Below are 26,112 nucleotides of genomic sequence, written 5' to 3'. Positions count from 1 at the left end.
CATACCATGTGAAGTAATAGTGAAACAAGTTACAATAGTGGTAAAAGTGTGTTTCACAAAACACTTGTTTCAATAACACTTACCAAAAAATGTCCTTCAGAAATAACAGCTCAAAATGGCTAGTCCACCACTGATCAAGAAACAGTAAACAGGCAAAGGCTGGGCAGGGTGGGAATGGGGTTCCTGCATCCGGACAGGGGGACAGCACAGGAGGCAGCGGCTTCATCAGAGCAGATGTCCCTAGGCTGCAGGCACTGGTGGAATGGATCGGTAACAGAAGACCACTTCCCTTCCTCCTCAGGGCTTCAGCTCCTTCCTGCCCCCCACCAGCAGCCCTAGTGAACACTGCCAGGGCAAGCAAGGTGGCAGGCTGACCCAGACTTTCAGCTCTGAGGAGATCAGCCCTACAAAATTTCCTGGATTGTACCGGACAGGTGAGCCTTCACCTCCCCATGACATCCCCCACGAACCTCCTAATATCGTGTCAGATGATGAGAAAGACCATGGAAAGGAAAAAGGAAAATTTAAGAAAAAGGAGAAAAGGACTGAATGCAAAGCTGCCCTCTAGGAAGACAGCTCTGGAGATGAAGCTGAAAGTCCTTCCAAGATGAAGAGGTCCAAGAAAATCCATGTGTTCAAAAAGCCCATCTTCTCTAAAAAGAAGGAAAAGGATTTTAAAATCAAAGAAAAGCCCAAAGAAGAAAAGCATAAAGAGGGAAAGCACAAATAGGAAAAGCATAAAGAAAAGAAATGTAAAGACTTGACAGAAGCCAATGTTGTTAAAGAGTGGAAGGAAAAGAAGAAAAAGAAGAAGCCAACTCAGGAGTCAGAGGTGCCTCAGACGGACGTCCCAAGTCTCAGACCCATTTCGGCATTCCCTTGGCTGACGCAGTAGAGAGGACCATGATGTATGATGGCATCCAGCTGCCAGCTGTCTTTCGAGAGTGCGTGGACTACATCGAGAAGCATGGCATGAAGTGTGAAGGCATCTACCGAGGGTCAGGAATCAAATCAAAGGTAGAGGAGCAGCCTATGACCCAGAGGAGCCTCCAAACTTGGAAGAATATGAACCTAACACTGTAGCCAGCTTGCTGAAGCAGTATTTGCGAGACCTTCCAGAGAATTTGCTTGCCAGAGAGCTTATGCCCCGATTTGAAGAGGCTTGTCAGCAGAGGACCACAGAGACAGAGAAAGTGCAGGAGTTCCCTAACTGCTGGAGTATAACCATCTTCTGCTTGCCTGGCTCATTGTGCACATGGACCACATCATTGAGAAGGAGATAGAAATCAAGATGAACGTCCAGAACATCTCTCTAGTGCTGAGCACAACTGTCCAGACCAGCAATCGAGTCCTGTATGTGCTTTTCACACACGTGCAAGAGCTCTTTAGCACCGTGGTCCTGAAGCAAGTAACAAGACCTCTGCGTTGGTCCAACATGGCCACAATGCCTACACTGCCAGAGACCCAAACAGGCATCAAGGAAGAGATCAGGAGACAGGAGTTCCTTTTGAACTGTTTACATCGAGATCTGCAGCGCGGGATATAGGACTTATCTAAAGAAGAAAGATTATGGGAAGTACAGAGGATTCTGACTGCCCTCAAGAGAAAGCTGAGGGAAGCTAAAAGACAAGAGTGTGAGACCAAGATTTCCCAGGAGATAGCCAGCCTTTTGAACGAGGATGTTGCCAAAGAAGAAATGGACGAAAATGAGGAGGTCATAAATATCCTCCCTGCCCAGGAGAATGAAATCCTGACTGAGCAGGAGGAGCTCCTGGCCATGGAGGAGTTTCTGCGTAGTCAGATCGCCTCGGAGAAAGAAAAGATCCACTGCCTCCGAGCTGAGATTGCGGAGATCCAGTCACCAGCATGGGGTTCCCTGTACCTGCCCTGTGTGAACCACTTTGCTTTTCCAGCTCGGGGTCTGTCAGTGTGAGTCAGGATAACCCAGTTTGGTTGCAGACGGAGGTTATCATGCAGCCTGCCACCAGCCTGGGCAGCTCAGGCCACCCAATCACTGCCAGGGAGCAGCAAGGACCTCTTCTCAGAGGTAGCCCTGAGGTTGCACAGGACGCTTCTCACACCAGAGTCCTTTTCCACACTGACCTTCCAGGAAAGTCACCTTCCACAGTGACTTCAGTTGCTAGCTTGGGCTGGGATACCCACACCTCTGCCAGGAAAAGCAATGTAGATGCTCTCATGCACAACTTTCACCTGTCCATGTCATCTCAAGGGGCTGCTTAAGGACTCTGACAGAACTGAGCGGAAGGAAGGAAAGCATAACTGTAATTGACCCCACCTGGTGTTTGCCTCTAACCCAGACAACTGCTCCCAGCGGTCTGGGAGGCCTGACTCTTAGGCAACTGGATTTCACTGTCAGATCAGTGGCCCCAGGGAGGTCCCCTGTGGCTCTGAAGACAGACCCCACACTCTAAAGTGAGCAACAAACCCACAGGAGGGCTCCAGTCTACTCCTAGTTAGTATTTATTTCAGCACCTGTTTTTTGCGATTTTTTCATTAGCCTCTACCTATTGCACTGTGGTGACTTGTTGGCCATTATTTGATTTTTGTATGAAAAAATATAGCTTTGTTATAGAAATCAGCATACTATTTTTTTAAATCTGGACAGAAGGTGTTATGGAGACTGGAAACGTGGTCAGGTGTCAAATGAAAATGTATAAATGCATTGCTGCACCTGTCAGATGTGCGACACTCATTCTATATTTGCTGGCAATATCGAAGAATTCTTTTTGTTTGTGTAAACTCTAATTTCTATCACGGTATCATGGGTTTTTAAAATTTCATTACAAATGTCTCAGTGTTGGTTAACTAATTTTTGCCAGGACCATTATTGATTAAGGAAATAAATTCAGCAGCCATTTGAGAAAAAAAAAAGAATTGGTGTTCGATGTTGGATATTGCCCTCCCTACATGGAATTGTTTTCATTCCCAATCAAAAAACTAACCAGCAATTTCATTTTATCTGAATACTCACACTGGTACCTGAGGGATAAGATAGACACCGAACGATATATTAATTGGAATAAAGAATGGGCGCTTGTTATACCATCTCTCTTTCCTGGAACCATGGACTCATGATCTCTTGATAAGATGCATGGCAGGTAAAAGTCTGACAAAGATTAGAATGTCACAAGATTCATCCCAAAGACATAGGTTAACAGCTTCTGTTGGAAGGTAAAATAATCATAGAACAGATCGGCTTTAGTTTGGCATTACATATATTCCCACTGATTCACCTCGGGCTGCATATTGTAAAGTAATAGCAGGACAAGTAGCAATAGTGATAAAAGTGTGTTTTACAAAATTCATGTCTTAAATAATACTTACCAAAAATTATCCCTCACAAATAACAGTTCAAAATGGCTAGTCCACCACTGACCCACAATAGGCTGTCAATGTTTGATATTGCCCTCTGCCCAGTAGATAAAAAAATTGTTTTCCTTGTCAATCAAAAAACAATCCAGCATTTTCACTTTTGCCGGATATTGACATTCTAATTCCATGTCAAGTAGTCAAGAATTAACCTAAGCTACATTTAACCTGTCTAGCACTCTTAATTTGTCAGGGAGCTGCAGTGACTCTACAGCAAATATCCTTGTTTTCTTTCTCTTTGGGCCTTGATCTGAATTCACCTCTCAGAAGTCTCTGGACCTATGGCCCAGACATCAAGAGAAAACATAATGTTCTGCGATTAACTATGTTTAGTAACATTGGGCAAAGGTACACAATGATTCCTCCTTGGCTCTTGAGCTTGCCAAGTGTGTCTGGTTAAAATTGCCAGAAACTTAGGACCACATCATGGGGAGAAAGTTAAGATCAGTGACTGAAGGTAGCCATGTGCATTCAAAGAAATTTACAGGTATGAGAGCACCTGGGATTCTTCCAATTTTATGACTTGTTACCCTTAGTACAACACGAAAGTTATTTGTGGTATTTTATGAACAAAGACAGTTTCTGTTCTTTAAACAAACTGATGCTTACAACTTAATTTATATTGTTGAATATTTACCAATTTTAAGAAAAAGATATGAAACTGAGATGTTCTCACTTGGAAAACATATAAGAAACTTCATCACTATTCCAGGTGGTCTGTAAGTAGAGGTCTACATGTATATTACAGCTTTACTCTGTGTGTACTCTACACATTCACCAAATTACACAATTAGGATCAGGTAATTTCTGGTGCTGCCATTTTTTGACAGTTGCCTATTTCCAAGAAGAGGACTATAGTCTTTGTTTCTTTGTTTTGTTCATTTATTTTATTAGTTACTATCATCATCATTATTATAATCATTATTATTATTATTTTACATTTATTTATTTGTTAATTTTATATCTCCTATGCTGACAACCCCCCCATTCTCTCCTCACAAAGTCTTTTTCCTTCTCTGAGCCAGTTATGGGCTCCTGGTTTATCCTACTACCTTGGCACCTCAACTCTGTTCAGGGTTAGACCATCTTCTCCCCTAAGGCCAGTGGAGGAGTTTCAAGTCAAGAGCTTGCAGATAGCCCTGTTCCACATGTTGGGGGACACACATGGAGACTAAGCTTTGCATTTGCTATAAATGTGCAGTTGGTCATGGTACAGCTTCTGTAGGCTTTTTAGATGGTAATTCAGCCTTTGATAGCCCCTAGTGGTCCTGAGTAGTTGATTCTGTAGCTCTTCCTATGGAGTTCCTATCTCCTTTAGGGTGTGGAATCCTTCCCCCATTTCTTCCTTACAAGTCCCTGATTGATCCATAAAATCCAATGATTGGCTATGGCTCTTCATATCCTATTCCAGTCAGCTGCTGGATGGAGCCTCTCAGAGGGCACTTATGATAGGCTCCTGTCTGGATATTCCATGTAGGAACTGGTTTCCTTTAGGCAGAGAGACCTTTGAGATGGGAAGTGGAGTGGAGATCTATGATTGGAAGAAGTGGTGTAGTCTAGAAGCCAGGAGAGACAATTTGAACAGACGGTAGGTTTACTTCATTGCTATAGCAACTAGGACTCTGATTCATTGATTCTAGTCTTAGGGAAGAAAAAAAATAAGATGCTGCATATATAGGTTCCACTTTTGAGCCAAGATTCTGGAGCCAGGGCAGTTTGGGAATCTTTTGGGGAAGTACACTCTCAACCAATGATTCTCAGCCTCCCTAATCCTGTAACACTAATATATTTTCTCATGGCTTTGTGACTCTTAACCATTACTTCATTTTGCTTCTCTTCATATTTCAAAGTTTGCTCCTGATGTGATTATAAAGAAAAATGGATGGAATATCTGATATGGAAAATATATGTGACCCCGTAATGATTATGACCCACAAGTTGAGAATCACTGGTCTAAACTGCTATTTTAAACAAAAATGTTTTTCAAGTACTTTCTACAATGTACATTGACCATTACTATTTTTGTTTTATTTTCAATAAAAAAGGATTTTATTATTACCATCGATGGAAGCTTACTAACCTTGGATTTTTATGAAAATTGGCTTAGCATCCCAGATGAAGGAACTCTGGCTGGAAAAATTAATGCCATTCAAAGGTAATGATACAGTAAACACTCGGCGAACTGCACCAATATAGAAGCAATGCTTTTGTAAGGTACATAGGCTTGTGTTTACAGGATTATAAGCTGGACTGATGTTCTATGCCAAGAGGTTTCCTTAGGTCAGACATGTATTGTCACTTTTTAAACATTCCCATTTCTCAAGCTAATGTGTTGAACCATGTCTGTAATCTTACCTTGGAGCCTTCTCGTTATAAATGTCATGATTTAGAAGACAGTCTATGTAACATCTCGTGTTCAGGTCAGTTTAGAGTATTGGTTTAGTTCCTGTGTGAGGCAAATTAAAAGAAGTAAGTGTGTATAATACCTGTGGGTTACTTGCATCCTAGAATTGTTACCATGGTATTGTGAATATTTCACATGGTCAATATATGTCAGTGATTAGAACAGGAATCTCTTACTGAATTCTTCTTTCTCAACTATAACTACCTAGAGAAGTCTAGATCAGGTATAGCTTTGACTTTTTTGAATCATTTTTCTGTGTGATACATAGAATGGTTTCAAACTTAACCAGAGCTTTGAGCTCCCATTGCTACCCAGGATCCCTGCATCTCTGTCTTGCTGTAGCGAAGCATTTATAATTGCATTTTGTAGGGTCACTAATGCGCTTTCTGCTCCTTATGTTCTAGAGTGTCACAAGTGTGTTACATGGATTCATACTACATTAGATATTAAATGTGTCCCCATAGTGGCAAGAAAGATGGTTTGCTGTTGATAACACTGGATGTTTTCACACACAGAACATACATGGTTTGCAACAATATTCACTCATTCTGTTACCAGGGATCCTGACATGTTCCTCTGGCTTCCGTAGGTAGCAGTCATACATCTAGTACACTGAAATTCCTAAATAATTTGAAAAATGTTTTTTCCATGATTCTGTATAGAAAAGTGATTTGCAGAAAATATTTTATGTAATACTCTAGGTATATATTCTTACTTCTTTTGAATTCTGATTATACTATGAGTTGGTCTACAAAACATTTACCCTATTTGTTCTTTGTAGTTAGATTTCTAACTTACATTATTTTCAAGATGGTCTAACCTAAAATTCTCCTTTTTCTTTGTTTAGCCTTTTGCAACAGATCCCAGAACCAAACTTTATACTATTAAAACATCTCATATGTGTATTAGTAATAATAAAAGATTCTTCCATGAATAATTTAGACAGTTACAGGTTGTCTCTGCACATAGCTCCACATGTACTGTGGGGTCAGACTTTGAGAGATTCATTATGTGGGAGTCACGTCTTAAGAAAGGTAAGGGGATCTGAAATTTGCCTTTGGGAACAAAAGTCTAATTTTTATTATTCAGTAATTGGGAATACTTTACAAAGATGATTTCTCTAACAGGAAACCCTAGGATTGCATTCTTATTGGAGTGGAGTAGAATATGTATTGATCTATTTCAGGAATATTTGGGAAGGGAAATTTTTAATGTAGTTTAAAGTAAGTTAATCGTTTCTTTCTACTGTTTATTCCTTCTTTCTTGTTAGATATTAATTTAGATATTGATGTTTTAGCCAACAATAATCTGTACATATAATGGTAATCCAAGAAGACTAGAGTGAAATTTTAAAAGATCCGGATTACCTAGGTGTGTTTGTTTTTTCCATTGTAGCCCTACTTTTGGAGTATAGAACAGTTGTTTTTCACAGTGGTGAGACCATGATATTACTGAATATTCACATCATGTGAATTGCTGGTCATATTAAAGCATATTACATATATATATATATACATATATATGTATGCGTGTATACATATGTGTGTGAGTGTGTGTCTGAGTGTGAGTTTGTGTGTGTACATATACGTGTAAAGTATACTTGTACATGTGCATGTATTTGTATATGTATATGTATATACATATGTAATGATGAATAATTGGTGTATATTATTTTATATGCTTTCCATTATTTTAGCACTAACCTATTTCAGGTAGAGTTTTATGATCCTCAGTTATACTGTAGCTGTTAATTTTATTATAAACACACATACATCAATATTCTTCACTAATTTATTTACTTTATATCCTGATTGCAGGCCCTTCCTCCAAGTCCCATCTTTGCAACCTGTTTTCCCCTCCATTCTTCTTTACCTCAGTAGTGTAGACCTTCCATTGACACCAACTCACTCTCATACGTCAATTCTCAACAGGAATAAGTGAATCACCTTCCCCTGAAGCCATACAAAGCAGCCCAGATAAAAAAAAGCAATCCAGTTGTAGACTACAGAGTCAGAGCCAGTCTGCATACGAACTGGTAGGGAACCTACCTGAAGATCAAGCTGCATATCTGCTACATATATATAGGGGCCCTAGATCCTGCTGCTGGAGCATATGATGGGGGAGATCCTGCAGATTCAAAGCTGAAGGATCACAATGACTAAAGGCTACAGCAAGATACCAGGATATAGAAGGAGAGGCATCTCCAGGAGATTCCAGTATTGCGAGTATAGTAAAACACAGAGAGCTTAAACCAGACTTATTTCATTATATATTTGCAAGAAAAACTGTTTGGACAAGAGGGTATAATGTGTGACCACTTATGGCACAACACATCTCACAAACGGTATTTTTAATTTTTTTAAATTTTAGTTTGATTTTTTAAAATTAAATTTAAATTTTTATTTAATTTTAATTTTTGAAATATAGTGAGGGGGGATTGTTTCCAAGGGATATATGGAAGGATTGAAAAATGAAATGAAAGTTACTTGGTAGCATGATTAGAAATTTCAGAGAATTAATAAAGGACACATATTTTGAAAACGAAAAATAATAAAGAAAATATAAATATGACAGAAAGCAAGGTACATGTTAACTAGTAGCTCCCAGGTATTAGGTCCACAGGAAAGAAGATATCATGATGTTACTCACAATGGAGGATGATAGCCCAAGGGATAGCTTGAATAAGATTCTTGCTCAGGACTGGACTTGGCTTGAACTAGAAACGTAGGTTTTTTAGTTAATTTCTAATTACCAAGGTACTGGAAACCTAAAATCCAAGACTATATCAAACTGCATGTTTAGTCCAAATGAAACAAGAAAATATATTTTTACTCTTAATAACTATTAAAGATTCTTCCTTTATGGACAGTTCTTTTCAAATATATTCTTTTGTATGGTCAGGTATGAAAACAAAGAAGCAAAACTATCCTGTACAATCTGCATGTAAAATAAGACTATCCTGTGCAGGACTGCTCAAAAATAAACTTAGGTGCATGCTGAGAAGAAACATATGTGATGTATAGAGTTCGCTTAACCTAAGTCATCATCTTAGGAGAAAAGTAACTTAGTAGTGTTGTTCAATTTTGGAAGTGTCATAATTTTCTACAATTGCTGTGACAAAACACTGATGAAAAGCAACTAATGGAAGACAGGTTACACCCCACAATATACTTGCAGTTACCAGTTAAATACTGAGAAATGTCAGAGCCAAAAATAAAACAGGGAGGCAAGAAGTGAGCCTTGTACGCCTAGTAGGAGCACTGCCTCCTGCCTTGTATCCCATATCTTTCTTTTTCTGACCAATAACTCAAGGGTGGCACCATCCTGGAGATCTGGGCCCTACAAATTCCAAGGTTAATCAAGACAATATCCCTTAGGCTTCACTATACAATAGGTCCATCTGATGGAGGCATTTTCTCAATTAAGACTCCCTCTTCTCACCAACTTCTCTCAGTCACATTTCTATTGCCCTAATAAAACATCAGGATTTAAAAGACCAAGCAAAGAGTGCACATGGGGGAACCATGGCTACAGCTGGATATGTAGCAGAGGATTGTCTTATTTGGCATCACTAGGGGGGAGCTGCTTAGTCCTGAGGGGCTTGATGGCCTAGGGTAGGGAAATGCTAGGTTGTTGAGGCAGGAGTGTGTGGTCAAGTGAGAGAAAACTGCAATAGAGGCAGGGGAGGAGACATAGGATTTGTGGAAGGGATCTGTGAAGGGGGATAACGTTTGAAATGTAAATGAATGAAATAAACAATAAAAAATAAAACAACATGACCAGGGAAACGTATTGAAGTAGGTGGTTATTTGGGACCTACAAATGCTGAGCGAGTATAGCACTTTGGTGTCATGACAGAGGAGCACGACTGCAGAAAAGAAGAAAAAACAAACAGGAAGCTGAGACCTGATGGTTCTTATCTTGGGAAGCAAAAATGTAGCAGAGAAAGTACATTGAAAATGGGCACCTACCTTTTGTAACTACAAATTCTAAGCAGTGGCACTCTTTACCAGGCAGACCAAGGCACCAGAAAATTGTCAAAGAGAGGGTATTGCGATGCCTGGAACTAGAGAGGCATCCCATTCAAAACATCACAATAAACAGCTACCCCCACCCACACACACAAAATTAACACACAACAGTCATTAATTTGGAACACTCACAGTTTTTTTGCAGCATATCAGTTCTGAAATGTTGCTTTGGTTAAGTAGTTCTGTTCTTTGCAATATGCATGAAATTTTAACAAGTTGTGTAAAGATGCAAAAGACTTAGAGTCTCCATTTCAGAGACTTCATTTCATGGGTTCTTATCTCTAATTTTCCTCCTGGTATTTCTTTTCATTTTTAAATTTATTTTGTAAACTATGTGAAATGACAATCTTGTTTTTGCCTTGTGTTATGGAAGTCTCTTATACAAATCATGATTGATAACTATGGTCAAATATTTGGAAATGATGATATATTTAGTAAACACATTGATAAAAGATCTGAAGACTTAAAGACATACAAAGAATCAATAAATTATTCTGGAAAATCTCCTATTATGACAAAAGTCATAGCTGGATACAACTGGAAAACCAATGATATTGATGAAAAATTTAATATTTCATATGCTGCACTGCAGGAAGAAGGTCCTACAGGTAAGACAAGATTTATTTATTCATCAAATGAATGGAATCATTTGATCAAATCATTTCATGATGTCATAAATTTGTGTATATCAGAGAAGCTTTGGGAAACAAAATGATTATTAGAGTATGGGAAAAGTTTTTAAACATCATATATATATGTATATATATTTATATACACACACACACATATATATACTCATATACTGAAATACATCTGGATACATTCAGGTATGTATGACACATTCTTTATTTAGAGAATCCACCAAAATTGCTTTATTTTCCCCCCTTTCTTCCCATGGTCCCAAGTTAGAGAATTCCTTGCATATGAAATTATTATTTTTGATAAGATAATTTAGAAACAATGATTTGATTAAAAAATTGATTAAACATTCTGCAAGATTAAGCCCTGCACCACTGTCAACATGCTTTGGTTTCCTAGCACGAAAATACTAGTGTTTGTTTAATTTCCTATGAGAAACAATATTTGTCAAAATCTTATCATTGGTAAAAATATTTGCACAGGATCCACTACAAAACCTATGAGTGATATGATAAAGAGGTGAAATTCACCTGATTATCAGGTGGTAGCACACAAATTCAAATACATTTTTAACTGAACTAATTCTTTCTATAGAGTTAAGAAAATATACCCAAATATTACCCTTATTTTAAGTGATGTGAATCTATCGTCTGAAAACATTTGTCTGATGATGACATTTTATGTTTCATTTAGCAGGACAAAACAGAGCAGCTACCACATATAAGTGGTAGTGGATGAATTAAGAAGGTCTAAGGGCATCGTATTTTAATGTTCCCTTCTACCTCCCATTTAGTCATATTAGAAGAAATATTCCAAGATCCTATGTTAGTTTTATATTTCACCGTATTAGTTACAAATAATTTTCACTTATTGTACTTATCTTATGCTGCATATTTCATACTGTTTGCTATTATAACAAATGTCATTAAATTGGGTTATTGCTTACACTCCAATGTGCCTTGTTCATGGTCCTACACAGTCTTTGGAAAAATTTTCAGTCTCTGCCTCTACAGCCCAGTTATAGTACTAGTTTTCCCACCTCAGTTACCAATGTGTGGCCAGAAGCTAATGACACTAAATAATCCCTCAGAATTCTGCATAGAATCACGTGCCATAGAAAGCTATAAATAAAATTCCATTAACAATCAAAATTAATCATCACACATGATGAACTTAGAGGTGGATCATGGTTTTAAAATATAAAAAATGACCTGAAAAGATAATCCAGTGTCTAAAGCAATTGAGATTTAGACTTTGTAACATGAATTTGGGTCATCAAAACATACATTAAAAAGCAAACAAAACTAGGCATTGCAGCACAATCATCTCTAAACAAGAAGGTTCTACCTGAATAATGATGGCAGGCAGAGACAGTAACAGAAGCTTATTGGACAGATATCTCTGACATATTGTTCAGTAATGATCAAAAGAGACCCCCCCCAAAAAAAAGAGACAGAGAGAAAGACTAGAAAATACTAGAGGCTCCTCATATGTTAATAAGCTCAAAGCTCTAATTAAGCTCTAAATATATATCACCAGTGTTGTGATCTGCACGTGCTTTACACACACACACACACACACATACACACACACACACGCATGCATTACGTACACTGATGAATGCACAGAAGCACACAGCATATTTGTTATATCTCGCTTCATCACCTGAGGCCTCAACATGAAATATTCTTTATTCATGGTTTGTCTATCTCAAAAGTGTCTGTAATACAATTTTGAGAAATGGAAATCTTAGAGAAAACCTCCAGTAAAGAAATTGATAATTTCCATATTTACTGTTCTTGGTCTTTCCTGAACTCCCATTACTATAAGTTTACAATGTTTTCATTTATTACTAGTATTTTAAATTTTTATCAAAAATTGAATTATAGCACTGTAGCCTGACTTTTCTCCCTTAAGTCCATCACAGTCACTGCACTTTCATACTCATTTAAATATTGTTTTGTACATGTTTATATATATATATATGTTTATATCTTTACAAATATGAATATTACTTGAGATCATTTTGTTCTGTTTGTGAATATGGTTTCCATGATATACAGTGTGTATTAGATAATCCATATGCAGGTCATTTCTGGAAAAATTAATATTCTGTCAGTCATAATTAGCTGCCTATAACTTTTGACAAGTGAAATTTTGACCATTGCCTTAACACTGCATTGACGTTGCTATTATTGTGATTTTGCACCTATTTTTATGAGAGGCAATTTCAAAACAGACTTTCAAGTATGCTGGGTCTTACAGTATTTGTAAGCCCTTTTCTACAATGGTCCCTGAGCTACAGAGCATTTAGCTCTAATGTACATGTATTCACTAGTGCTGAATTTTTCATAATGCAATTATCTCTTCATTGTGTCCAAGTTTTTGTTTTCTGTAATGGTTTCCATTTTCTATACAAAGAGGCTTCTTCGATGTAGGATGATGGCCCCACTTGTTGGTACATATAAGACTAATATGTAAATGCTTTAAAAACGTCGCTAATTTATTAAATTAATGTCATCAATTTTAAAGTTTATGATCAAACTATCTACATAAATCGGACTAGATTTCTAGCTCCAGCCATGATTTTAATCCTGGTGAGAGAAATTCTACCAATTGTTAAAGTATTTCCTGTGGCTTTCCCCCAAAATATGGATTTGTCAGGTAGCACTTGGATTTCTCTCAAGGTTGGTGGCTTGAGTGCCAGTTGCCAAATAAATCTTACAAGGAATCTCAGCAATCTACCTGGATATGTCTTAGAAGACTCTAGGTTTAAGTCAAAGTTCTAAGGTAGAAAAAAAAAGTAGGCAAGTTGACACGTTAGGGAAGCAATTGATAGTTGTACCCACCTGTAATACCTATAAAGTACGATGATAACCAGTATGGCAAGATAGCAGAATAGGTTCAATAAGTGACACTAACAGCTCAATTCAAAACAACTGTTCTTTGATTAGACTTAAATGTATTTTCTTTACCATAGAATTGAACATGGTTCTGGGTCTTTCATTTGGTTTCTCAGAAAAAAAAGTTATTCCTACGTATGCTTTTAAAGTTCAACATTTGGTATCTTGTTATTTCTCTTTAGGATCATCCGTGCAGGTCCTTTGACTTGTCCAAGTCACACATTTTCACGCCTCTCTGACAAGATAAATTCATTTTCCTAAAGTAATATGGTATAAATGTTATATAAATATACAATTCCTCCTTTTTGATTACTTTAATTTTCTTCTTTCCACATCTACAATTAGCTTTAATTGACAATAGTCTAAAACATCAAAAGTTGAAATTTCTAGCAATAAGAATGCTTACCATATTGAGTTAATTGAAGAATATTTAACAGTGAGTGCCTTATGACTGCAAGGATGATAATGATTCTATCACCTAGAATTTCCTTATACTGTGTGCTGCCCCTCATCAAGTTATTTATGAAATATTATGGTACCAATGGCTTCCTTTGCTGATCTTTGGTCATACTCAATTTACTCTTGTTTCATACAGCATATGTAAACAATTAAGATAATATTAAGACGGCATGTGACCAAGGGGACATATATTAGAAATGAAGAATTCAAAGTATGTCTTTCTGAAAATCATATGATAGTAAACATAAGTGAGCCTAAATATAACATAAGAATAATCAGATATCTTGTAAATTCTTTCAAAAGTAGCAGCATACAAAATTAACACACAAAGTAAGTACTCCTTCTTTGTAAAAATCACTGAATTACTGAAAAGTAAATCAATGAAAACATGTCATTAACAGTAACTTTTAAAAGTATTAAGTTTCTTGGGAAAATTCTAACCGAGAAATAAAAGGCTTTTATGATTAAAAAGGCAAAGCCAAAAACAAAAGAAAAAATGAAAAAAAATTCAACCCAAAACAAAACAAAATGTCTTATAAATTGAACAGATATCAGATAATGGAAAGATTCCCACATGTTCATGAATGAGTGAGATTTAAACAGTAAAAATTCTAGATCATCCTGTAGTAACATTTTGTTTCTATCCTTTGAGAGCTTGATAAAATTTATAACACTCTTAATGTTATTAGGAGAAACAATATTGTAGAAGTGATTTTTTTAAACTTCTTTCCTCCCAGTCTTCTGCCATGTTCCCTTGACCTCACCCGTAAAGCCTCACCAACATCACTTCCTAAACATTAACTGAACAAGGCAACACCAATGAACATGGAAAACTAAATGGGCCCTGAAACCTAGACAAAGAAATATAGGCAATTGCATCGTAAACACGAGTATGCGATTTTATCTAAAACAAGTGTATTTTTTGGATGCAGGAGATAGATGAAACCTGCTTTCTGACCCAAACTGATAGTCTATATATTATTGGTGTTAGACAGTTAATCCTTAGAGTTATTAATGAGCAGTATTTATTGGTCTTTGTAATTTTTTTGTTGACACATATTTCCCCCTCTTTTTTGAATGACTACAGGGTTATTTATCATTTCTGTCCTCTTGTGTATATGTACGTTATCTTCAGCCTGCTGTTTGCCTTTTGTAGACAAAGATTGATGATGAGAAATGGCTTAGTGGTGCTTAAACTATGTAATGTTTCTCCTCTTTTGTTGATATGAATGATGCTTTTGCTCAGTAATAAAGTCTAGGCTAGTATCTGTATTTTTTGAAAGCATGGAGAACGTTGATGCATGCCCACTATATTTTAGAATATCCATTGAAAATTCAGGTATTAGTCTAATGTAGTTAACATTGTGTGACTTTGTCTTTTTCATTCATAGCTTTTTGTATTTTTATTTCTATGTTCAGTTAGCCTTTGACTATTATGTGTCTACTTGATGTTTTCTATGCTTCTAGTACTTTCATACATATCTCTTTTTGATTTGGTGTGATAAATGCAAAGGATATACAAGGTTAAAGAGAGTTCAGTTTCAAAAATGATTTCCCTTCTTTCTTATATGCAGAGAAACAGAAAGGCTATATATATATATATATATATATATATATATATATGTGCCAAGCCTCCAGTATATTCTGATCCAACACCACCAAGAAAGAAATGCTTATTTGGCAAAAATCTTACAAGCATTTATGTCGACAGAAAGCTGCCTGCTCCAATACATGTGAGTATCATTTTGGCTTTCTGTAGCACCTTTGTTTTCAGTAAGCTATTTAATCAAACTGAGGAATGTTTAGATAACCGATCTATGAGAGTAAGATCATTTTAAAACACAAATAAGTTCTACAGTATTTTGAATAATGTAATTGAAAGAAAAAGAGAAGAAATACCATTCCCAGGATTTGCACTGACTGCATCAAAGATTCAAACCCACCAGCATGTTGGAGGAAATAATTCTATGGAAGTGCCCCACTAATTACCCAACTGTAAAGTCTTGCAGCTTCTTTATGACACCACATTTCTCTGGAATCTCCCTTAATATCATTGCCCCTGAAATTAATCAATACTTAAAAATATCTGTAGGCTTTTCTTTTAAATTATAAATGAATTAGATGAGCACACTGTTTTTTATATATATTAACATCATTTATCCTACTGGACTATATTTAAATGCCATATAATATGGCTTAATCTATTTTAAATGAGTTACTAAACTTCTTTGGAAACATATCTTTAGTATCCAACATCTCTTTTAGCACTATAGCTGTGATAGGAATTTATGCTGTTTGTGAACAAATTCATCCTGTCAGTCACATGAGCATTACTGCCAATTTCTTAGGTATTTTAGAGCAGAATTTTCTGGTAACCTTGTTTGTATTCATGTAATCAAATTAAAGTGGTGTAAACCTATGCATGGTAGTCATGTTTACAGAGTAAATTATGGAAGAATGATAGAAATATGCTTGGGTTTTTGTGAAAGCATCTGTAGACATAGTTGAAAATAAGAAGTCACAGAATAAGGATATAAAAGTCTCAGAAATATGGTGAAAAAATATTTCTTCAAAACACAAAAGTTAGGATTCATAATACAGGCCAGGACAAACAGTAAGTAAAATAGTGAGTTTATCTCTGGAAGGGAAATGTCCCAATATTTACTTAAGATGCCAGGCTTGAGAAAGATATTGATAGAAGGAAACACAAAGTAGTAGAGGACCATTCACCAAAATGCTTTGGGGAACAGAAGTCCAACAAAACCATGATGTTACAAATTGGGAAAAAATGGATTAGGGAAGAAAATGTATTTGGAAGCTAAAACAGAAAAAAGTTCAATGACTACTTTATTCCTGTCAGTTATAGCTGTGCAGCCAAAACTATCCTTGCTCAGGTTCACAATAAAAGACATATTTGTGCTTCAGGTGTGGATCTCTAATACTACATCCTTATCCCACACAGGACATGCTATCCATAATTGCAGGGAAAGGACGAGAATCAGATCACATATTCGAAAGTCTACCTGAAAATTCACACTGGGGCCTCAGAGAGAGGATTGACAGTGAACAACTCATTGAATGGATTAAGAATGCGTGCTTGTAATAGCATCTGTCTTGAAGGTAAGGAAGGTTTTCATGTCACCAACATTAATCATCCCTCTAGAGATGCATATGTGCTTTCTGTCCTTAAGATTACATGATGATGACTGTTTCCTAGAACTATGGACACGTGACCTCTTGATAAGATGCATGGCAGATAAAGTCTGACAAACCCAAAGATTCATCATAAAGACACAGGTGAAGAGCTTCTGTTGGAAGTTAACATCCTCATATATGAGATGGACTTTAGTTGGTCATTACAAATATTCCCACTGATTTCACCTCTGAACATACCCTGTGAATTAATAGCTGAACAAGTTATAATGGTGGTAAAATGTGCTTTATCAAATGAATGTATTAAATAATACTTACCAAAAAATATCCTTCACAAATAACAGTTCAAATTGACAAGTCCAAAACTCACCTACAATAGGCTATCGATGTTGAATATTACCCTCTATCTTGTATATACAAAAAATCGTTTTCCTTCTCAATCAAAAAAAATCCAGCACTCTCACTTTCACCAGATATTGCCATCCTAATTCCATGTCAAATATTCAAGTATTAGCCTAACCTACTTTTAACTTGTCTAACACACTAACACTCCTAACTTGCCAGGGAGCTGCAGTGACTCTAGAGCAAATATCATTGTTTTATTTTTACTTGGGCCATGATCTGATTTCACCTTTCAGAAGTCTGTGCAGCTATGGCCCAGACATAAATAGTAAAAATAATGCTCTGGGATTAACTATGCTTACTAACATTAGGCAAAGGTACTGAATGATCCTTCCTTGGCCTTTGAGCTTGCCAAGTGTGTCTGATTCTGATTGCCAGAAACTTAAGGCCTTACTGAAGTTAGCCGTGTGTATTCAAAGCAATTTACATGTACAAGGGCACCTATGATTCTTCCATTTTATGGCTTGCTATCCTTAGTCCAACATCAAAGTTCATTGTTGTGCTTCATGCAAAAGACAGCTTCTGTTCTTCAAACAATCTGATGCTTACAACTAAATTTAAATAGTTGAATATTTACAAATTTTAAGAAAAAGACATGAAACTGTGAGATCTTCTCACATGGAAAATAAGTAAGCTTCACCACTATTCCTGCTGGGTCTCTAAGCAAGGAGTGCGTGTATACAACAGGTTTATGCTGTGTGAGCCTAAAGTACAGATTCAACAATTATACAGTCAGGATGAGTTAATTTTGGGTGCTGTCATTTTTTGATACTTGCCTAGTCCAAGAAGAGGACTTTGGTTTTGGTTTGATTGTTTTGGTGGATTTTTAAACCATCATCATCATCATCATCCTCATCATCATTTTACATTTTTTTGTTTGTTCATTTTATGTCTTGTATGCTGCCCCCTACCTATTCTGCCCTCACAGAGTCTCTCTCATTCCCTGAGCTGAATTGGGACCCTTGGGTTGTCCTTCTACCCAAGCACATCAACTCTCTTCAGGTTTAGCACATCTTCTCCCCCTAAGGCCAGGTGGGTACAGGTTTTCACAGTCAACAGCTTACAGATAGCCCCTGTTCCACATGTTGTGGGACCCACAAGGAGACTAAGTTTACATTTGCTAGAAATTGTGCTGTAGGTCATGCTGCAGCTTCTGCAGGATTTTTAGATGTTAATTCAGCTCCCAGTGGTGGTGCTTAGTTGATTCTGTAGCTCTTCCTGTGGAATTCCTATCTCCTAGAGGTCATGGAATCTCTCCCCCATTTCTTCCATACAAGTCCTTGATTGGTCCATAAGATCCAATGATTGGCTGTGGCTCTACATAGCCTATTTCAATGAGCTGCTGGGTGGAGCCTCTCAGAGGGCAGTTATGATAGGTTCCTGTCTGGGTATTCCACATAGCATCTGGCGTTTTTCAAGGCAGAGAGAGCTTTGGGCTGCGAAGTGGAGTGCAGATCTATGATTGCAAGTCATAGTGTGGACTAGAAGTCAGGAGAGGCAATTTGAACAGACCATAGGTTTATTTCATTGCTATAGCAACTAGGACACTGCTTCATTGCTTCTAGTCTTAGGGAAGAAAACACAAGATCCTGCATATAGGTTCCACATTTGATCCAAGATTCTGAGGAGATAGAAGTTTGGGAGTCTTTTATGTTATATGCTTTCAACCAATGATTCTCAGCCATCCTAATACTGTAACACTAATATATTTCCTTATGGTTTGGTGATTACTAACCATTACATCATTTTGCTGCTTTCTCACAATTAAAATTTTGCTATTTGTAAGAATTATAAAGAAAAATGGAGAGAATATCTGACGTGGAAGATATATGATATGTGAACCCTAATGGATTATGACTCCGAAGTTGAGAATCACTGGTCTAAACTGCTAATTTTAAACAAAAATGCTTTTCATGTTCATTCTAAAATGTACATTGACCATTACTTTTTTATTTTCATTTAAAAAAAGGACTTCATTGCAAACATTGAAGGAAGTTTACTTACTTCTGGCTTATAAGAGAATTGGCTTAGCGTCCCAGATGAAGGAACTCTGGTTGGAAAAATTAATGCCATCCAAAGGTAATGATACAGAAAGCACTTGCGGAACTGTACCAATATAGAAGCAGTGTTTTTGTAAGGTACATAGGCTTGTGTTTACAGTATTATAAGCTGGAGTGATGTCCCATGCCAAGAGGTTTCCTTAGCACAGACACATATTGTCACTTTTTAAACATGTTCATTTCTCAAACTAGAGTGTTGAACCATGTCTATAATCACACCTTGGTGTCTTCTTCTTTATAACTGTCACAGTTTAGAAGACAGCCTATGCAACACCTTGTGTGCAGGTCAGCCTAGAGTGTGTGAAACAAATTGAAAGAAAGAGGTGTGTATAACACCTGTGGATTATTTGCATCCTAGTATTATTACCATGTTACTGTGAATATACCACATGCTAAATATATGTCATTGATTACAACATGAAGCTATTATGAATACTTCTTTCTCAAATATAACTGCCTCGAACAGTCAAGTCAGGTATAGCTTTGACTTCTTTGATTCTTTTTTCTGTGCAATACTCCAGAGAATGATTTTGTGTGTAACAGGAGCATTGAGCTCCACTTGCTACCCAGGTGCCATGCATCTCTGTCTTGCTGTAGCGAAGCTTTTATAATCGCATTGTGTAGGGTCACTAGAGTGCTTTCTGCTCCTTATGTTCTAGAGTGTCACAAGAATGTTACATGGATTTATACTACATTAGATATTAAACGTGTCTCCACTCCATGGTGCTTGAGAAGATGGATTGATGTTTAATAACACTAGATGTTTTCATACACAGAACACACATAGTCTGCAACAATCTCATTCATTCTAATACCAATATCCCAACAGCTTCCTCTGGCTTCTGTAGGTAGCAGTCAAATATCTATTACATAGAAAATCATTCATACTTTTAAAATGTTCCCATGATTTTATACAGTAAAATGATTCGCAGAAAATATTTTTGTAGTACTCTAGCTGTACTTCTTTTGAATTCTGGTTAAACTATGAGTTGGTCTACAAAACATTTGCCCTGTTTTCTTCATAATTAGTTTTGTAACTAACATTAGTTTTCAGACGGTCTAAAATAAAATTATCCCCTTTCTTTGTTTAGACTTCTACTGAAGATTCCTCAGGCAAACTTTATCCTTCTAAAGCATCTCATTTGGTAATAGTAATAATAAGAGACTCATCCATGAATAATTTAGACATTAACAGGTTATCTATCTGGATAGATTCTTATGTTTTGTGGGATCAGACTACAAATGACACATGGTTTGGGAGTGATGTATCAAGAAAGGTAAGGGGATCTGACTTTTGCCTTTGGGAACAGAATTCTCATTGTAATGCAGGAAGTAGGAAAACTTTGGAAAGATCATTTCTGTAAAAGGAAACCCTAGGATTCCATTCTCCTGGAGTGGAGTAGAATATATATCGATCTGTTTCAGGAAGATTTGGGAAGAAAGATGGTTAATGTAGTTTAAAATAAGTGAATCATTTCAGTCTTTCTTTTGTTCTTTCTTCATAGATATTGATTTTGGCCAACAGTATGCTTCACATATAATGGTAGTCAAAGAAGACTAGAGTGAAGTTTTAAAAAATCCTGATTGTCCAGGTTTTGCTTGTTTTTTTTTTATTCCAGCCCTATTTTTGGAGTATATAATACTTGTGTTTTACAGTAATTAGACTATTATATTATTAAATATTCATATCAAGTGAATTAATGGTCATATAAAAGTACATTTCATATATATATTTCATATGTGTGTATGCGTATTTGTGTGTGTGTGTGTATGTACGTGACAAAGTGTTGTATATTATTTTGTATACTTTCAAATGCTTTACCACTAATGTATTCAGGTGCAGTTTTAAGTTCTTCAGGTCTCAAGGACCTCCAAATAAAACCACATACACTCAAACTTATAGAAAAAAAAGTGAGGAAGCATCCTACAAGCTCTTCCTGCTTGGAACGAACAGAATTCGCCAAAGAATGTGCGATTCATATTGGGAAACCCAACTCTTGTCTATATAGAGAGGTATGCTTTTCACCGTCTAGAACTATCTAAAACCAAGCTTATTCACCAAGTAACAGTAATTCACTTTGCAAAACACTAGCTGTGTGTTTATCTTCAAAGTCAACATACTACAAATTACCCGCTTGGAACGAACAGAATTCGCCAAAGAATGTTTGATTCAGAGTGGGAAATGCACATCTTGTCTATATAGAAAAGAATGATTTTTCTCGTCTAGCACCACTTAAAAGTAAGCTTGTTCGAGAAGTAACGGCAATCCACTTGGCGAAACACTAGCTGTGTGTTTATCGTCAATGTCGACCTCCCAAAAGCTTTTCCCGCTTGGAACGAATAGAATTCGCCAAAGAATGTGCGATTCAGACTGGGAAAGGCACGTTTTGTCTATGTAGAAATGGATGCTTTTTACTGTCTAGAACCACTTAATATTAAGCTTATTCGCCAAGTAAGTGCAATTCAGTGTGTGAAACACTAGTTGTGTGTTTATCTTCAAAGTCATCCTCCTACAAGCTTCTCCCGCTTTGAATGAACAGAATTTGCAAAAGAATATGCGATTCATACTTGGAAACGCCCGTCTTTTCTATATAGAGAAGTATGTTTTACACCGTTTAGAACTACTTAAAACTAAGCTTATTTGCCAAGTAACAGCAATTCACTTGGCGAAACACTAGCTGTGTGTTTATCGCCAATGTCGACCTCCTACAAGCTTTTCCCTCTTGGAACGAAGAGAATTCGCGAAAGAATGTCCGATTCAGTCTCGGAAACACGTATTTTGTCAATATAGAAAAGTATGCTTTTTACCATCTAGACCACTGAATTTAAGCTTATTCGACAAGTAAGATGAATTCACTTTGCGAAACAGTAGCTGTGTGTTTATCTTCAAAGTCGACATACTACAAACTTTTCCCGCTTGGAACGAACAGAATTCGCCAAAGAATGTTTGATTCAGAAAGGGAAATGCACATCTTGTCTACATAGAAAAGAATGATTTTTCTCGTCTAGAACCACTTAAAACTAAGCTTATTCGAGAAGTAACGGCAATCCACTTGGCGAAAAACGAGCTGTGTGTTTATCGTCAATGTCGACCTCCTAAAAGCTTTTCCCGCTTGGAACGAATAGAATTCGCCAAAGAATGTGCGATTCAGACTGGGAAACGCACGTTTTGTCGATGTAGAAACGGATGCTTTTTACTGTCTTGAACCACTTATAAATAAGCTTATTCGCCAAGTAAGAGCAATTCAGTGTGTGAAACACTAGTTGTGTGTTTATCTTCAAAGTCATCCTCCTACAAGCTTCTCCCGCTTTGAATGAACAGAATTTGCAAAAGAATGTGCGATTCATACTTGGAAACGCCCGTCATTTCTATATAGAGAAGTATGGTTTTTACCGTTTAGAACCACTTAAAACTAAGCTTATTTGCCAAGTAACAGCAATTCACTTGGCGAAACACTAGCTGTGTGTTTATCGCCAATGTCGACCTCCTACAAGCTTTTCCCTCTTGGAACGAAGAGAATTCGCGAAAGAATGTCCGATTCAGTCTCGAAAACACGTATTTTGTCAATATAGAAAAGTATGCTTTTTACCATCTAGACCACTGAATTTAAGCTTATTTGACAAGTAAGATGAATTCACTTTGCGAAACAGTAGCTGTGTGTTTATCTTCAAAGTCGACATACTACAAACTTTTCCCGCTTGGAACGAACAGAATTCGCCAAAGAATGTTTGATTCAGAAAGGGAAATGCACATCTTGTCTACATAGAAAAGAATGATTTTTCTCGTCTAGAAGCACTTAAAACTAAGCTTATTCGAGAAGTAACGGCAATCCACTTGGCGAAATACGAGCTGTGTGTTTATTGTCAATGTCGACCTCCTAAAAGCTTTTCCCGCTAGGAACGAATAGAATTCGCCAAAGAATGTGCGATTCAGACTGGGAAACGCACGTTTTGTCGATGTAGAAACGGATGCTTTTTACTGTCTTGAACCACTTATAAATAAGCTTATTCGCCAAGTAAGAGCAATTCAGTGTGTGAAACACTAGTTGTGTGTTTATCTTCAAAGTCATCCTCCTACAAGCTTCTCCCGCTTTGAATGAACAGAATTTGCAAAAGAATGTGCGATTCATACTTGGAAACGCCCGTCTTTTCTATATAGAGAAGTATGGTTTTTACCGTTTAGAACCACTTAAAACTAAGCTTATTTGCCAAGTAACAGCAATTCACTTGGCGAAACACTAGCTGTGTGTTTATCGTCAGTGTCGACCTCCTACAAGCTTTTCCCTCTTGGAACGAACAGAATTCGCCAAAGAATGTCCGATTCAGTCTGGGAAACACGTATTTTGTCTACATAGAAAAGTACGCTTTATACCATCTAGACCACTGAATTTAAGCTTATTCGACAAGTAATATGAATTCACTTTGCGAAACAGTAGCTGTGTGTTTATCTTCAAAGTCAACATACTACAAACTTTTCCCGCTTGGAACGAACAGAATTCGCCAAAGAATGTTTGAATCAGAAAGAGAAATGCACATCTTGTCTACATAGAAAAGAATGATTTTTCTCGTCTAGAACCACTTAAAACTAAGCTTATTCGAGAAGTAAAGGCAATCCACTTGGTGAAACACTAGCTGTGTGTTTATCTTCAAAGTCATCCTCCTACAAGCTTCTCCCGGTTTGAATAAACAGAATTTGGAAAAGAATGTGCGATTCACTTGGAAACGCCCGTCTTTTCTATATAGAGAAGTAGGTTTTTTACCATTTAGAACCACTTAAAACTAAGCTTATTTGCCAAGTAACAGCAATTCACTTGGCGAAACACTAGCTGTGTGTTTATCTTCAAAGTCAACTTCCTACAAGCTCTTCCTGCTTGGAACGAACAGAATTCGCCAAAGAATGTGCGATTCATATTGGGAAACCCACCTCTTGTCTATATAGAAAGGTATGCTTTTCACCGTCTAGAACTATATAAAACCAAGCTTATTCACCAAGTAACAGTAATTCACTTTGCAAAACACTAGCTGTGTGTTTATCTTCAAAGTCAACATACTACAAACTTTCCCGCTTGGAACGAACAGAATTCGCCAAAGAATGGTTGATTCAGAGTGGGAAATGCATATCTTGTCTATATAGAAAAGAATGATTATTCTTGTCTAGAACCACTGAAAACTAAGCATAATCGAGAAGTAACGGCAATTCAGTTGGCGAAACACTAGCTGTGTTTTTGTCCGCAAAGTCAACTTCCTACAAGCTTTTCCCTCTTGGAACGAACAGAATTCGCCAAAGAATGTCCCATTCAGACTGGGAAACACATATTTTGTCTATATAGAAAAGTATGCTCTTTACCATCTAGAACCACTGAATTTAAGCTTATTCGACAAGTAACATCAATTCACTTTGTGAAACAGTAGCTGTGTGTTTATCTTCAAAGTCAACTTCCTACAAGCTTTTCCCGCTTGGAATGAACAGAATTCTCCAAAGAATGTTTGATTCAGAAAGGGAAATGCACATCTTGTCTATATAGAAAAGAATGATTTTTCTCGTCTAGAACCACTTAAAACTAAGCTTATTCGAGAAGTAACGGCAATCCACTTGGCGAAACACGAGCTGTGTGTTTATCGTCAATGTCGACCTCCTAAAAGCTTTTCCCGCTTGGAACGAATAGAATTCGCCAAAGACTGTGTGATTCAGACTGGGAAACACGTATTTTGTCTATATAGAAAAGTATGCTTTTTACCATCTAGACCACTGAACTTAAGCTTATTTGACAAGTAATATGAATTCACTTTGCGAAACAGTAGCTGTGTGTTTATCTTCAGAGTCAACATACTACAAACTTTTCCCGCTTGGAACGAACAGAATTCGCCAAAGAATGTTTGATTCAGAAAGAGAAATGCACATCTTGTCTACATAGAAAAGAATGATTTTTCTCGTGTAGAACCACTTAAAACTAAGCTTATTCGAGAAGTAACGGCAATCCACTTGGCGAAACACTAGCTGTGTGTTTATCGTCAATGTCGACCTCCCAAAAGCTTTTCCCGCTTGGAACGAATAGAATTCGCCAAAGAATGTGCGATTCAGACTGGGAAACGCACGTTTTGTCTATGTAGAAACGGATGGTTTTTACTGTCTCGAACCACTTAAAACTAAGCTTATTCACCAAGTAATAGCAATTCAGTGTGTGAAACACTAGTTGTGTGTTTATCTTCAAAGACATCCTCCTACAAGCTTCTCCCGCTTTGAATGAACAGAATTTGCAAAAGAATGTGCGATTCATACTTGGAAACGCCCGTCTTTTCGATATAGAGAAGTATGTTTTTTACCGTTTAGAACCACTTAAAACTCAGCTCATTTGCCAAGTAACAGCAATTCACTTGGCGAAACACTAGCTGTGTGTTTATCTTCAAAGTCAACTTCCCACAAGCTCTTCCTGCTTGGAACGAACAGAATTCGCCAAAGAATGTGCGATTCATACTGGGAAACACACCGCTTGTCTATATAGAAAGGTATGCTTTTCACCGTCTAGAACTATCTAAAACCCAGCTTATTCACCAAGTAACAGTAATTCACGTTGCAAAACACTAGCTGTGTGTTTATCTTTAAAGTCAACATACTACAAACTTTCCCGCTTGGAACGAACAGAATTCGCCAAAGAATATCCGATTCAGAC

The 26,112-nt window shown here is 37.0% G+C and overlaps 2 pseudogenes; both read left to right on the top strand.

Moving 5' to 3' along the window:
- Positions 1–5,426, top strand: part of LOC685976 (similar to RalA binding protein 1) — a 40,594-nt pseudogene extending 35,168 nt beyond the window's left edge.
- Positions 1–26,112, top strand: part of Arhgap20-ps2 (Rho GTPase activating protein 20, pseudogene 2) — a 77,228-nt pseudogene that overhangs the window by 4,145 nt on the left and 46,971 nt on the right.

Source organism: Rattus norvegicus, chromosome 3, assembly GCF_036323735.1.
Source record: "Rattus norvegicus strain BN/NHsdMcwi chromosome 3, GRCr8, whole genome shotgun sequence".
NCBI lineage: Eukaryota > Metazoa > Chordata > Mammalia > Rodentia > Muridae > Rattus > Rattus norvegicus.
The sequence above is the reverse complement of the archived record's forward strand: the minus strand, read 5'-3'. Positions and strand labels throughout refer to the sequence as shown.